Below are 13,983 nucleotides of genomic sequence, written 5' to 3'. Positions count from 1 at the left end.
GGAGAAAAGGACACTTTTTAGCAAAGGCTAGAACAACTATATATCCAAATTAAAAAAAAAAAAGGCCCCAAAACCAAAACTGTGGATTTATATCTTATACTATATACAAAAATTAATTCCGTGCATCATAGACCTAAATGTAAAACCTAAAACTGTAATTCTTTTTTTACATGGAGGCATAAGACAAAATCTTCATAACCTTGGATTAGGCAAAAATTTCTTAAATATGTCACCAAAAGCACAATCCACAGAAGCAAATTTGATAAACTGGACTTGATCAAGTTAAAAACTTCTCTTCAAAAGATATTGTTATGAGAATAAAATGTAAGCAACAGACTGAAAAAGCATATTCGCAATTCATATATCTGAAAAAGGACCTATATCCAGAATATAGAATGAACTCTCAAGACTCAATAATATGAAAATAAGAAATCCAGTTTAAAAATGGACAAGAGAGTTGAACAGATGCTTCATCAAAGAAGATTCAGGGGTGGCAAATAAGAACATAAAGATGCTCATCATTAGTAATTATCAAGGAACTGCAAATTAAAAACCACAATGAGATACCACTCATTGGTATTGGATATAATACCTTCTGGTTTGAATATAAAATATTACTACTATTTTGGAAAATAATTTGGCATTTCTTAAAAAGCTACCATCCAACCATCCTTCTCCTAGGTATTTACCCAAGACAAATGAAAGCTTATGCCCATTCAAAGACTTCTACACAACTGTTCACAGCAGTATTATTTATCCATCAACAAGTAAGTGGGTAAACAAAATATGGCACCTCCACACAATGGAGCATTATTCTGCAATAAAAAGGAATGAATTATTTCTACAAACAACATGTGCCTGTCTCAAAATGAATTTTAAAATAATTATGCTGAGTGAAAGAAGCCAGACAAAAGGGTATATATATTATATCTCATTTATAAAATTCTAGAAAATGCAAACTAATCTATAATGAGAGATAGCAGATCAGTGAGGATGGGGTTGGGAGGAAGGGATTTTGAAGATTATGAGGAAACCTTTGGGAATGATGAATATGCTCACTCTCGTGACTGTGGTGGTTTCACGTCTGTGTGTGCTGTGTGTGTGTGTGTGTGTGTGTGTGTGTGTATCTTAAACTATACCAAATTTATACTTTAAATATGTCCAGTTTATTGTATATCAGTTATATGTAATAAAGCTGTTTAAGTACATTTGAGCCTTAGTAAGATACACACACACACACACAAAGTTCCTGAGCCCTGTCCTAGGTCTACTGATTATGTGGGGAGGAGGCCTAGGGTCGCAGTTTTGCAATTCTGATGCACACCCCAGTTTGAGAGCTGAGGCCCCATCATGTTGAAATTCCTTCCTGTGGCCTGTGAGGCTCCCCTCCTCCTCTTCCTACTTCCCTTGAAAGCCTCACCTCTCCCACTTCCCATCTCATTCTCTGCCCTCCAGCCAGGCCAGCTGTCTGAGGTTCCCTGATGGGTACATGCTCTTATGACCTTGAGCTGTTGCAGACACTGTTCCCTACTTGGAATACCCCTGTGCTCTTCTTCAGTTGACTAATTCCTACTCGTGCTTCAAAACCCTACTCAGGAGGCACCTCCCCTGGGAAGCCTTCCTAGCCACCCACTCTCTGTCTGAGGCTCCCTCACATATGCTTTTTTCCTGGGGACCTCTCTGAACTTCCTTTTCTTGATCTGTAAAATGAGCTTAAAAATAATACTTACCTTGGAGAATTCTTTTGAACTCAATGAGCTAACAGAAAAACTACTTAGTGTACCTCTTGGTGTATATTAGAATTCAAGAAATGGTGGGCACTGTCGTTGTGGCTGTTACTGTTTTTTCTTGTCACTGTTGTCAGAGCCCTCGGACCATGTGATGTGTACCATTCAACACACCGGTGGCTGCGTTTGATCTTCCTCCTCTGGATGGTGACTTCCCTGAGTGTGTCACAGACATTCAGTTAGTTGAGACCACAAGCATTTTTTGAGCACGCTCTGTGTGTCAGACCCTATCTCAGGTGCTGGGAACAAAGATTAGGAGGAAGGGAATGGACAGCAGAGGTGAAGGCAGCAGAGAGGTACCAGAGGAGAGTGTGAGGGGCACAGACTTCTGAATCATTGCTCTATCACATGTAGCTGTGTGACCATGGACAAGTTATTTAACCTCTCTGTTCCTGTTTCTTCAGCTGTAAAGTGGGGGTAAAAGATAAGTTATCTTACTAGGTTGACGTATCATTTTATTTTACTTTAACAACACATACATAGCTTTGGTCAAATGAGTTGATATCTGTAAAACACTCAAAAAAAGGCCCTGGGATTGGCAATTAGCAGGGCATCAGAGATGTGGAGAGAGCTATTTTAGAGGGGGCAGAAGCCCAAGTGTAGGGAGGGAGGAATGAGTGACCTGAAAGGGTGAGAAAGGGAAGTGGAGGCAACTCCTTAGAGCTGTTTGGATGGGAACGTGAGAAGAGGGAGTGGTGGTTCAGTGGGGAGGGTGTGAAAGGGTTGAGAGACCAAGTGTTATTAAGTTGAAGAGAAGCTTCCAGTAGGATGCGAGTGACTCAGATACAGGAGAGAGCAAGGAGGACAGAAGGACAGAGCTGGGAGGTGGGGCGCAGGGAAGGGGGGACTGCATGCATGTACAGTGGGAGGTGAGAAGTGGTCGTTAGTGCTTGCTGCCCTCTCCTCCGTTCTCCATTCTCTGCACAGCAATCTCAGCTGTGCAGGGGCAGATGGGTGGTGTGTGGAGGGTGTTGGGGAGGACTGGAGAGGTGTGAAATAGCTCTTGAGGGTGTGGGGGAGGGTTACAAAAGACTGACAGGCAGTGCTAAGCAGAGACCAGAATTTGGAAGGCTGCCAGTCTGTGGGGAGTGGGGGAAGGGAGACTGATTCACCTGCAGCTGCAGCCACTAAGGCGGAGGATGGAGAAGGTGGAGGGTAGCATTGCTTTAGGTTTGGGCTGGATGACTGGTAGGAGGGCCAGCTTGTCTCTGTTTGCCTGGGACTGTCCTGGTTTTAAAACTGAAAGTCCCATGTTCCAGAAACTCCCTCAGGGTGGTTGGTCACTCAACTGGGCAGAGTGGTGACAGCACGGGGATCCAAGGGCTATGAGGATGCTGGTTTCTGGAATCAGTGCCTGGATGGAGGCCTCTGCCTCTGGATGGGAGCATGGCCTGCGCACTCAGGATATGGCAGTGCGGGGTTGGGAGGGAGGGTAAGGACCTAAAGGTGTTACTCACCTGTCTTCCCAGTGCCTGAATAGTGCCTGGCTCTCTACTGAGACTAAATACTTTTCCAGAGACTGCAAAAGCAGACATTCACATGCTACTTTTAATTTTTCCCAAGCCACACAGCTTCTGCATTAACTTAATATTCTTCAAAATCAGCTCCTTAGTAAAAATGTCTTAAAAGGAAACAATCTCTACCCTACACGGAGAAAAACAAAGAAACCTCTCTCAACACCACGAAACAAGTGTTGGATTATTTTTTTTTCCTAAATATTTATTTTGGTTGCGTCAGGTCTTAGTTGCAGGCACACGGGATCTTCATTGAGGCATGGGGGATCTTTTTGTTGCAGTGCGTAGGCTCTTTGTTGGGGCACTCGGGCTTCTCTCTAGTTGTGGCGTGTGGCTTCCAGGGCACATGGGCTCAGTAGTTTGTGGCACGCAGCCTCTCTAGTTGAGGTGTGCAAGCTCAGTAGCTGTGGCGTATGGGCTTAGTTGTCCCGTGGCATGTGGGATCTTAGTTCCCCGTCCAGGGATCGAACCCCCGTCCCCTGCATTGGAAGGCAGATTCTTTACCACTGGACCACCAGGGAAGTGCTCAAGTGTTGGATTCTAACTGGATCTGCTGCCTGACAGAGGATTTGAGTCTGAGAATGCTCCTTCTCTGATAACCTGGGAGGAGCACCAGCATCAGGGAGGCATTTAAGATGCGACGTGCCAGACAGATCTGCTCAGGGGGATGGAGACTCCACAGGGACTCAGCACTCCCAGGGGACTGAAATCTGTGACCCTTTACTACCTAAAATCATCCTGCCTTCCTCGTTTTGGAGAATGCTATGGTAAAGTATTGGGAATGTAGGTCCTCTTGGTATTCTCAACAACAGCTGCGCACTTAAATACTGAGATGTCACTTTGGTGGCATTTCCCTGAGAAGCCATGTATAGGCTCAGAGAATGTTACAGCTGAAAAGGTCCCAGAGGACTCAGCTGATCTGAACTCCCTATCCCACCCCTGCCTGCATTTTTTTTCAGGGTAGAAAGTGAAGCCCCAAGGAGACAAGGACTTAACCAAGGTCACCCAGATGGAGCTGGGACTCACTGTTCCCCTGCCCTCCCAGCTCGGCTATCACACCAAGTTGGCCACGTTTCCCAATCCTTCCGCACTTTGCCTTCAGAGGCAGAAATGCCTTCTCCATTTCTGACTTCTTGTCAGCTGTGATTAATGAGGAAGTCTGACGCATACACGATTTTCAGCTGTACCCAGTTTATGACAAACAGGTTAGACCATTTAAGTCAGAATCATGCTATTTAGCAAAGCTGGATTTAGAGCTGGCAGAAATTAAGAAAATTAATTTAAAGGTTAAAATAAAGGGGGTGACAATCATAGATTAACACCTGAAAAATCTCACTGCCTATACACATGCCTAATTGAGAAGTATGTGGAAGGTTCCATCCGTGAAATTCAATTATCATGCAAGCTAGAGGAAGCAGCTTCCCTGGGGAAGAAACTAGGCAGTCCAAATCAAAACGACTCCACCTGTCTGTTTTCCTGTCAAAAGAGTGAGAAAACCTGCCTTGGTGACGGTGAAATATGGACGGTATGCATTAATAGTAATGAAAATTTCCAGGGGTCCCTTTCCGGAATGGGATTACCTCCCCAGCTCCTCCGTCAGAGGTCAGCCCGGAAAAACCTCCGAGGCTCCACAAAGCCTCTGGATACGATACCAAGGACAGACAGACTCCTGACATCCTTTCCCCACAGCTTCCAGGCAAGACTGGATGGGGCTTGCAGACAAAAGGCGCTCTCAAGATCCCACACCTCTTCCACTGATTAGGGGCTTCCTAACCCAAGCAATCAGCAGAGAAAACTCTAGACAACTGTAATGATTACAAATGAGCCGATGGTAATTGACCCGCCTTTTAACTGCAGGGAGAGGGGGTGGGGTGGCAGATTCGTCAGCACTTGCTTTGTCTTTCTGATGGCTGAGCTTCGCCCTGGAGCACGCTGCAACCCCTGATCTGCAGAAGAGCCGGACAGAATTCCTTTTAGGTTAACTGTTTTGGGTGGCCGGGCTACTGTGCTGGGAGGTTAACAGTGTGCAAAGTGCTTTTACATTCATCAACTCAGAAAATTAAACTCAGGAAACCCTGAGATAATGTCTCCCATTATATAGATGAAGAGACCAAGGTTAAGAGATTGGCCTCAGCTGCTTGAAATATCGTGGTTGGAGTCCAATCTCACCTATGTTTGGTGTTGCACTGGTTAATACAGAGGAAGGTGTAGTCTCAGTTTTTCGGGAGCTCCTGTTCTGGAGGGAAGGACTAGACACAAGACGGTGGAGATCATCATTGAAGGTCAAATGTGATATGATCATCAGAGCTGATGCTCAGGGAGAGGTCAAAGATGGAAGAGACTGCATGATGAAGAAAACACACCCAAGGACGGGGGTCAAGTCTGTCTTGATTACTGCTGCAGCTCCATAAATATGCTCGGCACAAAGCAGGTTTCGAAAATATTTTTTGAATAAATGAATGATTGATGGTGATGCCTCTTGAGGAGGTGAGCAAGTGTGTTGGGAAATTATTGACCAGGAGAATGGAACATGTAAATCGTAGGATATCAAAATTGCAATAATATGGGGTTTGCTGAATCCATGCTGAGTACAGACAGGCTCTGGCTAGTAACAATGTGGTTTTGCTAACCTATTGAAACCCAACAAATCTTTGCAGCATTATCTTATGGAGGGTGACAGACAGGTCTGGTTCACGTGCATTCCTCTTCTCTCAAAGTCATCAGGAGCATGGCTTCAAGGATCACCTGTACCTCTTCCAGTGACTTAGAGCTTCCAAGTTAGTTTTTCTCACCAGGAATGATTTTGAATTCTAGTCCCAGATTAGAGCAGGAATAAGGGGAGAGGAGAAAATTCAGTGGGAAGGGAAAAGTTCTGTATTTAATTGGAGACTTGTGTAATTTTCAGTGCAATGAAAATCCATGAAGACGGCTCTTTATGCTGACTGTCTTTTGAGTCCTCAGGAACACTTATGAAGGGAATGTCTAGTGTGAGGGCAGACTCTCTGGTGCTACCCAGGAGGAGCTCGCTGAGCTGGCGGGGATGGAGAACGTGATCTCCAACCTGAACCGTGATCTTTACATTTGTCTGAGACAAGAGGGCCCAAGGGGCTCCGGGTCAACATGAGAATCAACAACTTCCTAGAAGTGTGAGGCAGTGAAGAAAATCTGCCTGTCCCTGACTATAGGATTCTCATTTCAACCTCTAACTGATAAATAACAGTGGGTTTGTCAAGCCCTGATCAGGAGGGGTTTGTGGGAAAAGCCTGATGGTTCTTCTCCATTGCAGTTCCCTTCCATTCCAGTCTCTGACCCCCACGGAATGCACCATCTCCTTTGCCCTTGGGCATCTGCTTAGGTTCAGTCCAGGGAGGCAGCACAGGACATGGGAGGGTGGAAGATAGGAGAGGTCAGGTATTTCTTCCCCGCTCCCGTCCTGCTCTGGCATCATGTCTGTGGCAGGGTGTGAGTCCCTCCGTGACTGCCGTGAGCAGGCGCTGCTCCTCTGTAGCTTCAGCTCTCATGAGAGTCTGAGGACACCATTTCTTCCCTCTACCCCTCCAGGCCTTGGTGTGGAATGACTCCCTTTGTGACAAGTCTCTGGGTGCTTCACCATCCTGCTCACATCCCTGCACATCGTCCCTTTGCCAAAGTCTCTTCAGTGAATGGATTCATATTTCTTGCTAAGATCCTGACTGAGAGGAGATTTCAGGCTGGAGATAAGGGTTCCTGCCTTGTTCACCTCTGGACTCCTCTGGTTTGATTGCAGAGCTTGGCTTTAGCAGTCTCAGTAAATAGATACAGAAGTCTTTATCCTCCAGGAACCTACACGGTTTGAGAGAATCCCTGTCCCCTGCCTTCTCCCTCATCTCAGCATGTGAGGATGGCCTTCCTGCTGGGCTTCTTCATCGCAGGGAGGCTGGGCACATCAGGATAGGAAATGCTCACACCTCTAGGGCCTGGTGGCTTAAGGTCTGGTCTGCTGGTCCAAGTGTGCAGTGCCTCTGTGTTTCACCCCCCCAGAGCCCAGCCTTGGGGGTCCCTAGGAATGACAAGTATATCGTGTGGCTCACATGGGGCAGGTGAGGAAAACCACGTCGTCAGTGAGGAGAAAGGCCTCGTCCTACCTTCAAGCTTATCATGTCCAAGTGGAACCTGGTTTCCAGGAGAAGAAATAGCTGACTTTTAGGATTGGATAGACCTGAGTTTGAATCCTGGATCCTCTTCTTACACACTGGGTGGCCATGGGCAAATCACTTCATTGCTGAGTCCCTTTCTTCGTATGTAAAATGAGAGTGATAATAGCCTCCATGCTCCAAGGTGACCGCGAGGATTGCACGTGGTATAGATGGGAAGGGCTGGGATATAGGGCGGTCCTGTGACCCACACCTGCTCATCTGCAGGTCCTCCCCACTCGAGTACAGTGCTCCTGAAGAAAGGAACTTCCCATTTCCATCTTTCTATCTCTCCTACAAAATGACCTTCATAATACTGTGTCCCAAACGCAGCCTTTTACGTTAATATCGACTCAAACCCCCAACCCCCAATTCTGAGGAGGATCCAGTGCTACCCGAGATTTCTCTAAATTCTGAAGGGAATTCGTTTCCCATGGTCACCTTTGGCTCTGAGTTAGTCCCATTTCTGGATCATCCTTTTATCTCTCCCATGTTGTTTCTTTCCTATACTGTTAATGAGATAATCAGCCCTTTCCACAATTTTGGCAAAGCCAGACTTCCCCAAAAGAGAAAAAAGCTTGCACTTTGCCAATGCAGGCTCTGGGCTTCCTCTCCCCAGTCCATCTCCTTTCCTTTCCCCTTCCTCCTGATTGTCCTGGGAGCTCCAAATTCTCACTGTTGTGCTGAGCTCCGCAATCTGGTGCAGCCCCTGCTCCCCAGTTCTGCTGCAGGCCACCGTCCTGCCCGAATCTCTCGAGTGTACCCAGGAGAACAGAAGGGTTTTTCATCTTATGCTCCTCTCCCCTTTGAACAGCGTCCACGTACATAGGACTATTATCCATCCGTGACATAACCAGGGCAGGGCACTGCGAGATCTTAAAGCTCTGCCACCGGTAAGACCCCCCTGTCATCTCTTTCTTCCACCTGAATGCTTTCTCAGGGGGTCTTTCCAGAGGTGGAAGGGGAGCTGCCCTTTCCAAGCTCCCAGTCCTGGATTGGAGCCCTAGCGCTGGAGATGTTGGGATGTTCTAGGCATGAAACACTTCTCTGAAAGCCCGCCTGGAGAATCATTAGCATAGGCAAGGCAGGGCTGAAGGTAGACTTCTGTAAGAACGTATGGTAGGGGGTGGCAAGGGCGGGACAGCCCTGGGAGCCAGTACACAGGCATCGCCCATCACACGTACCACAGTGTAGCTGGGACTGCGTGGAGTCAGGTGTCCTTCAAGCGCGTGACTGGGTGGGTGACCCTCTCTGCCTCACTCTCCTCACTGTCAGGTGACGGGTGTGGGGCTGGGCAAACTGGAGCCCCAGCCCAGTGCCCTGAGCCTGGCGAGCTGGCCGGAACACAGACGTCCTGGCATGGGGGCCCGTGCACACACGCTGTCACGCAGAGCCTGCGTTTTCTCTTGATCACACTTTCTCTCACCTTGTCCTTGTGTCACTGGATAGGATCCCATCTGTCACACTGAGCCATCTGCTTCCTCTCCTGCCATCTCTGCTGCCCAACTCTAAGTAAATTAAAAAAACAAAGAGCTAGGAAGCCACTGACAGCCACATTTATCCTCATTTCTGTGCCTGGCAATGGGAACTGAAGGGCCAGCTTTGTGGGTCTGAATTAAAGATTAGTTCCGGCTGGTGAGGAGGGAACAGCTCCATGGCTGTGACATCCTGACCCGGGTTGACGCCACAGGTGGCAATGAATGTGGGCTGGGGCTGAGGAGGAAGGTATTGAGGCCAGCATGAAGAGCAGTGGCAGGATACCAGCTTCAGAGTTGGGCAAAACTGGGGTCCAGTCTGGTTTGCTGCTCAGGACTGGGGGCTTGGAGAGGCACCTCCCATTCCAGCTCTGCCTTATAAATGACTGACCTCACAGAGTGCTCTGGAGACTAAGTGAGGATCATGTGGATTGATGGCAGGTGTGTGCTGGTGCTCCATAGAGAGCAAGTATTTCTGGTGACTCGGGGTAGGCAAGGAAGAGGATGGGGTAGACGGGGAGCCCTTTGGTTAGGGAAGGGCATTAGGGAGGAGTTGGTGACCTGGGGCTCCTCTGTGGGCCTCAGTCTCCACATCTCTAAAATGGGACTAGGATGGTGGGGCCAAACCCTATGGAAAGTTTAGAAGAAGCAAGAGAAATGGGACAAACCTGGAGGACATGTAGGTCAGAGGAGCAGGAGACCTGGCTTAGGTGCCACTGTTGTGGCTTCTGATGGGATGGCTCTGTGGCAGGTTGTGTTACTGTTTCCCTTGTTTTCTGCCCTCCTTGTGAGATCATAATTGCCCCACCTCACTGACATCCGATTTGGACACGTGACTTGCTTTGGCCACTGAAAGTAAAGGGAAGTGCCATATGCCAGTTCTGAGTAGCAGCTTTAAGAGCTGTCAGATGTTTCTGCTACTGCTCTTCCCCTTCTTCCACAGGACCAGAATAAGTTGTTCTCATCTGGTCTGGGTCTTGAAATGAAGATGGAGTGGAAAAGAGCTAGAGCTGACCCACAGTAGATATGGATGTGAGCCAGAAATAAATGTTTGTTGTGTGTTATTGACATTTCAGGGCTGTTGGCAAAAGCTGACTGATTCTGGCCCTTTCAAATCCAAGCTGGTCCCGACCCGCATCTTGGAAAGGGGATGCAGCCTGCTCCTACCTGGGTTCCTGCAATCTCTGGTTTTTGCCAAATGAGGTGTCATCTATCACTCTCTCTGGGTCTCAGTAATTTGCCTGCGAAGTGATTGGGTTGTGGACAATTGGGAGTCAACAGGGAGGGGGAGGGTGTAGGGCCACACAACTGTGTCATCCCATCCCCAGAGGACCCTCACGGTGTAGGCAGATATGCGGCAAAAATAATAGCGTTGGTCATTGTGTCCTCCTTGTGCTCTCAGCTACATAGCTTTCCTAATCTCACAGAGCACACCACCGCAATTTCCAGAGCCCAGGATGCAGGCCACACTCTTCTCACGCCAGGTTCCCACAGTTAGAGAGAGGCCTCCATGGTTCATTCCAAGGACGTAAGCTTAGACCTCCCTGCACATCAAGGTCTAAGTCCTTCCTGACCTGACCCAACAGAAGTCACGAGAGGGGAATGGTCAGGTTCTGAGTCATGAAAGTGCGCTGGGCAGGCAGATAGTTTAACTCAGCTTCAGAATGGAAGCCTTGACATTGAGAAAGAGGGGATAGTTAATGGCATCATGAATCCTCTTTCTACTGTCCTGAGATATTTAATTCTGGCCCCAAATGTGACTCTTTTATTCTGTAAGACTAGAACCCTGTAGGTAGCCAAGTCTTTTTGGAGTGGACACAAATGTTGGGAAGTGTCCTGGCTTCTGAACATCCTGCCTGTGTTTGGGCCTGACTCACTATAGAAGCAGAAAAGCTGGACGCTCACTTCCCAGGCCTGCCTTGCTTGTAGTAGGCCACGGGCACTCAGACCCACCTGCTCCAGTGACACAAAGAGGCAGTGGAGGCTCTACCCTGGTGCAGCAGCAGCACCCAGCCTCCAGGGGCCATGGCGGCAGTGGGGTGGGTGGTGGCATCCAGTGCCCAGTGAGCTGTGGCTAGCAGGACTTGGGGCCAGTAGAAGTGTCCTTGATATCCTGGCTCTGTAGTGGAATTTTGGCTGTGGTCCTGGCCTCTGTCCATTTTCTAATCCCGACTCTGCATCTGTCCCAGCCACACTGTGAGTTGCTCACTATGCTTTCACTACATTTACTTTCTGCTTATTATCAGCTAGAGTCTGTTTCTTTTGCTTGCTAATAGGAGCCCTGACACTTACATCACTCTCCTGAGAAGGCAGGTCATCATCTTATCCCAGACCAAGCAGGTTATCTGTCAGGGGATACTTGCCAGGCATGCATCATTCTATCTTAAGGAGCATTCTGGGAAATAAATCCAGTTATATTTCCAGGAATATTTTAGTGCCCTTATAAATTACCATCCAGACTGCTGATTCATCCCATATTCTGGTTCCGAGCATGGCTGGCCCCATTCTCAGGTGGTAGGCATGTTGGGGTATAACATAAATGTGGTTCGTAGTGGTTCCGGTCACACATAAGAGCCAGCTCCCATCTGGGCATGGACAGAAGGGGGCATCTGTCATAGCTTCATAGGTATCAGTCCCAGAGGACCCCTTAAGATGGTCTAGTTAGGTAGTTTTCAAAGTGGTGCTGGCAAACCAACTGTATCAGGATCACTTGAGAAGCCTGTTGAAGATACATGTTCTAGTGTCCCACTTACTGAACCAGTGAGGCCTGGACATCTGCATTCTGATGCTCTAATCCAACTCCCTGACCCCAATACAGGTGGGGAAGGAAGAAGCCAGGTCTCCTGACCATCAGGTGCTCAGTAGCCCCTCTGAGGCCCTTGAAGTAGATCCAACCCCTCCTAGGCAGGAAAGCATGATCCAGGTTGGCTGTCAGCGAGACCAACCTGGTGGGGAGGGGATGCAGCTTCTGGAAGAAAACTGTGATGAGTATGGAATTTATAATCTGGCTATTTCAGCAAATATTTGTGTAGTTTGCTGAAAGGTACACTTTCAGATCAGTTCTGCACTGCGTCTTTTTCAATTTATTATTCTAAGCTTGCAAAATTGAGTTTATCACTGATGTAAAAATAATAGGCTCAGGAATCATTCATTACTTTACTTTCCACCCTCAGGAATCAGCCCAATTTCTGAAAAAGTCAGGAAAGTCCAGAATGACCCCAGGTTTCCTAAGTAAGGGACTGGGGGATGAATTGGGAACTCAGTAGAGGGACAGATTTGGGGGACGCAGGACATGTTGATTTTGTGGTGCATGTGGAATCATCATAGTAATATTGGTGGGCAGAGGCCAAACAGATCTGGAGCTTAGGAGAGAGGTCTGGTTTGAAAGCAAAAAGTTAAAACTTTCAGCACAGGTGAGATGGTTCAGAGACATTGTTTTCTGTGATAAAAGAGACCAGGCCTCCTCAGCCCCTTTGTCAACAGAAGATGGGGGTGTCGTAGGGAAGGAAGGGTGAATGGTGAGAGGCTGGGACCAAATGGTTTATAAATTTAATCTAGCACCAACATTCTGCTGCTGTGGGCCAAAAACATTTGTGAATTCACTTCAACTCAACTCAACTCAGTTCAACAGACCCAGTCACTGTGCTAAGCACAATGCAGTCCATCCACTATTTATTGAACACCTAGTATATTTTAGGTCCTGGGGCTCATCAGTGAACCTGAGACAGTCTTCATCCTGAGTGAACTTCCACTTGTCATATTTGGCAGTGGGTCCGGGTGTGATGTTTAATTAACCATGTCAGGACTGAAGTCCAGAGGGAGGAGACAACATTCCCAGGGTCACAGAGCAAAGTGGTGAGAGAGGCCCAACACAGGGTTCCTGATCTCCAGCCTAGTGTTGGGGAATTCTCTGAAGCACAGTACAGCCAGGAAAAGGAGGTAGGATATGAATGGTCAGTGTGAAAATATGATTAGTATTTGATTATTTGCACAAAGGATTAAATAACTAGGTTGGTTCTGGAGTCCCACTGGGGACAGCAACAGGGTTTTTGGGCTCACTGTAGTATATAGGGTATCTTGAGCTGGATGAGCGGATGAGAGAATCTCAGGAGTCAGGGATCATTGCATTCAATGTGCTACTATTTAAAACAGTCCTGCACATCCCCAATAATGGGGAGCTGAGTGCTATCCAAGGTAGCTCGTCTCTTATTTGGGTAGCTCTGACTATTGGAATTTGTTTTTCTACAGTGAAGCAAGAGCTGTCCTGCTGGGGTTCAAATCCATTGATTGGTCTTAGCTTAGCTCCTGAGTACGCCAGATCATGTCTGCTTCCTTTGTTCTGTGACAGCCCCTCAGAGACTTGGAAGTGACCATGTCCCATTGAGCCTGTCTTCTCCAGGTTAAGTGTCCCAGATCCCTCAACACTGGGTCCTTTTCCCATCCTGTCCTCTAACCCCTCATGCATTATGATTCTCCATTGTCCCCCTCCCAGAGCTGAGCACAGCACTCCAGAAGTGTGGGATGGACATATCCTGTGATGAATGTGTTCTTTTAATGCTTATTGCAGGACTAGGAGCTGCCTGTGTATTAGCCTGAGACAAACGACCTTGTGACCCAGTGTCCATCACCAATGACTCCTTGCTTCCACTTAAGGACATAGGCACCTCCTGATTCTTCTGTGTATGTGGAGGAGGGGTGGGACAGGAAGGGCCCAATGAAGGTAGTTTCAACCCTGTGCAAGAGAAAACCGGAGAATACAGAAGGTGGTCTATAAATTCACAGCGTTCATTAATGACTGGGCCAGCAAATAGGTTTCATTCTCTTGTTACTTAAAGTGTGGCCCATGGACCAGGAGTATCAGCATCACCTGGTAGCTTTCTGGGAAATGCAGAATAGCAGGCCTCACCCTAAACCTACTGAATCAGAAGCTGTGTTTTAACAAGATCCCCAGGTGACCCATGTGCCCTTTATTTGCCTTTTATGAACCTTCAGAGTCATGTTGCTTGGCTTAGCCTCCATGGCATGTGGATCACAC

Source organism: Neophocaena asiaeorientalis, unplaced genomic scaffold, assembly GCF_003031525.2.
Source record: "Neophocaena asiaeorientalis asiaeorientalis breed wild unplaced genomic scaffold, Neophocaena_asiaeorientalis_V1.1 scaffold192, whole genome shotgun sequence".
Taxonomy (NCBI): Eukaryota; Metazoa; Chordata; class Mammalia; order Artiodactyla; family Phocoenidae; genus Neophocaena; species Neophocaena asiaeorientalis.
Note: the sequence above shows the minus strand (reverse complement) of the source record.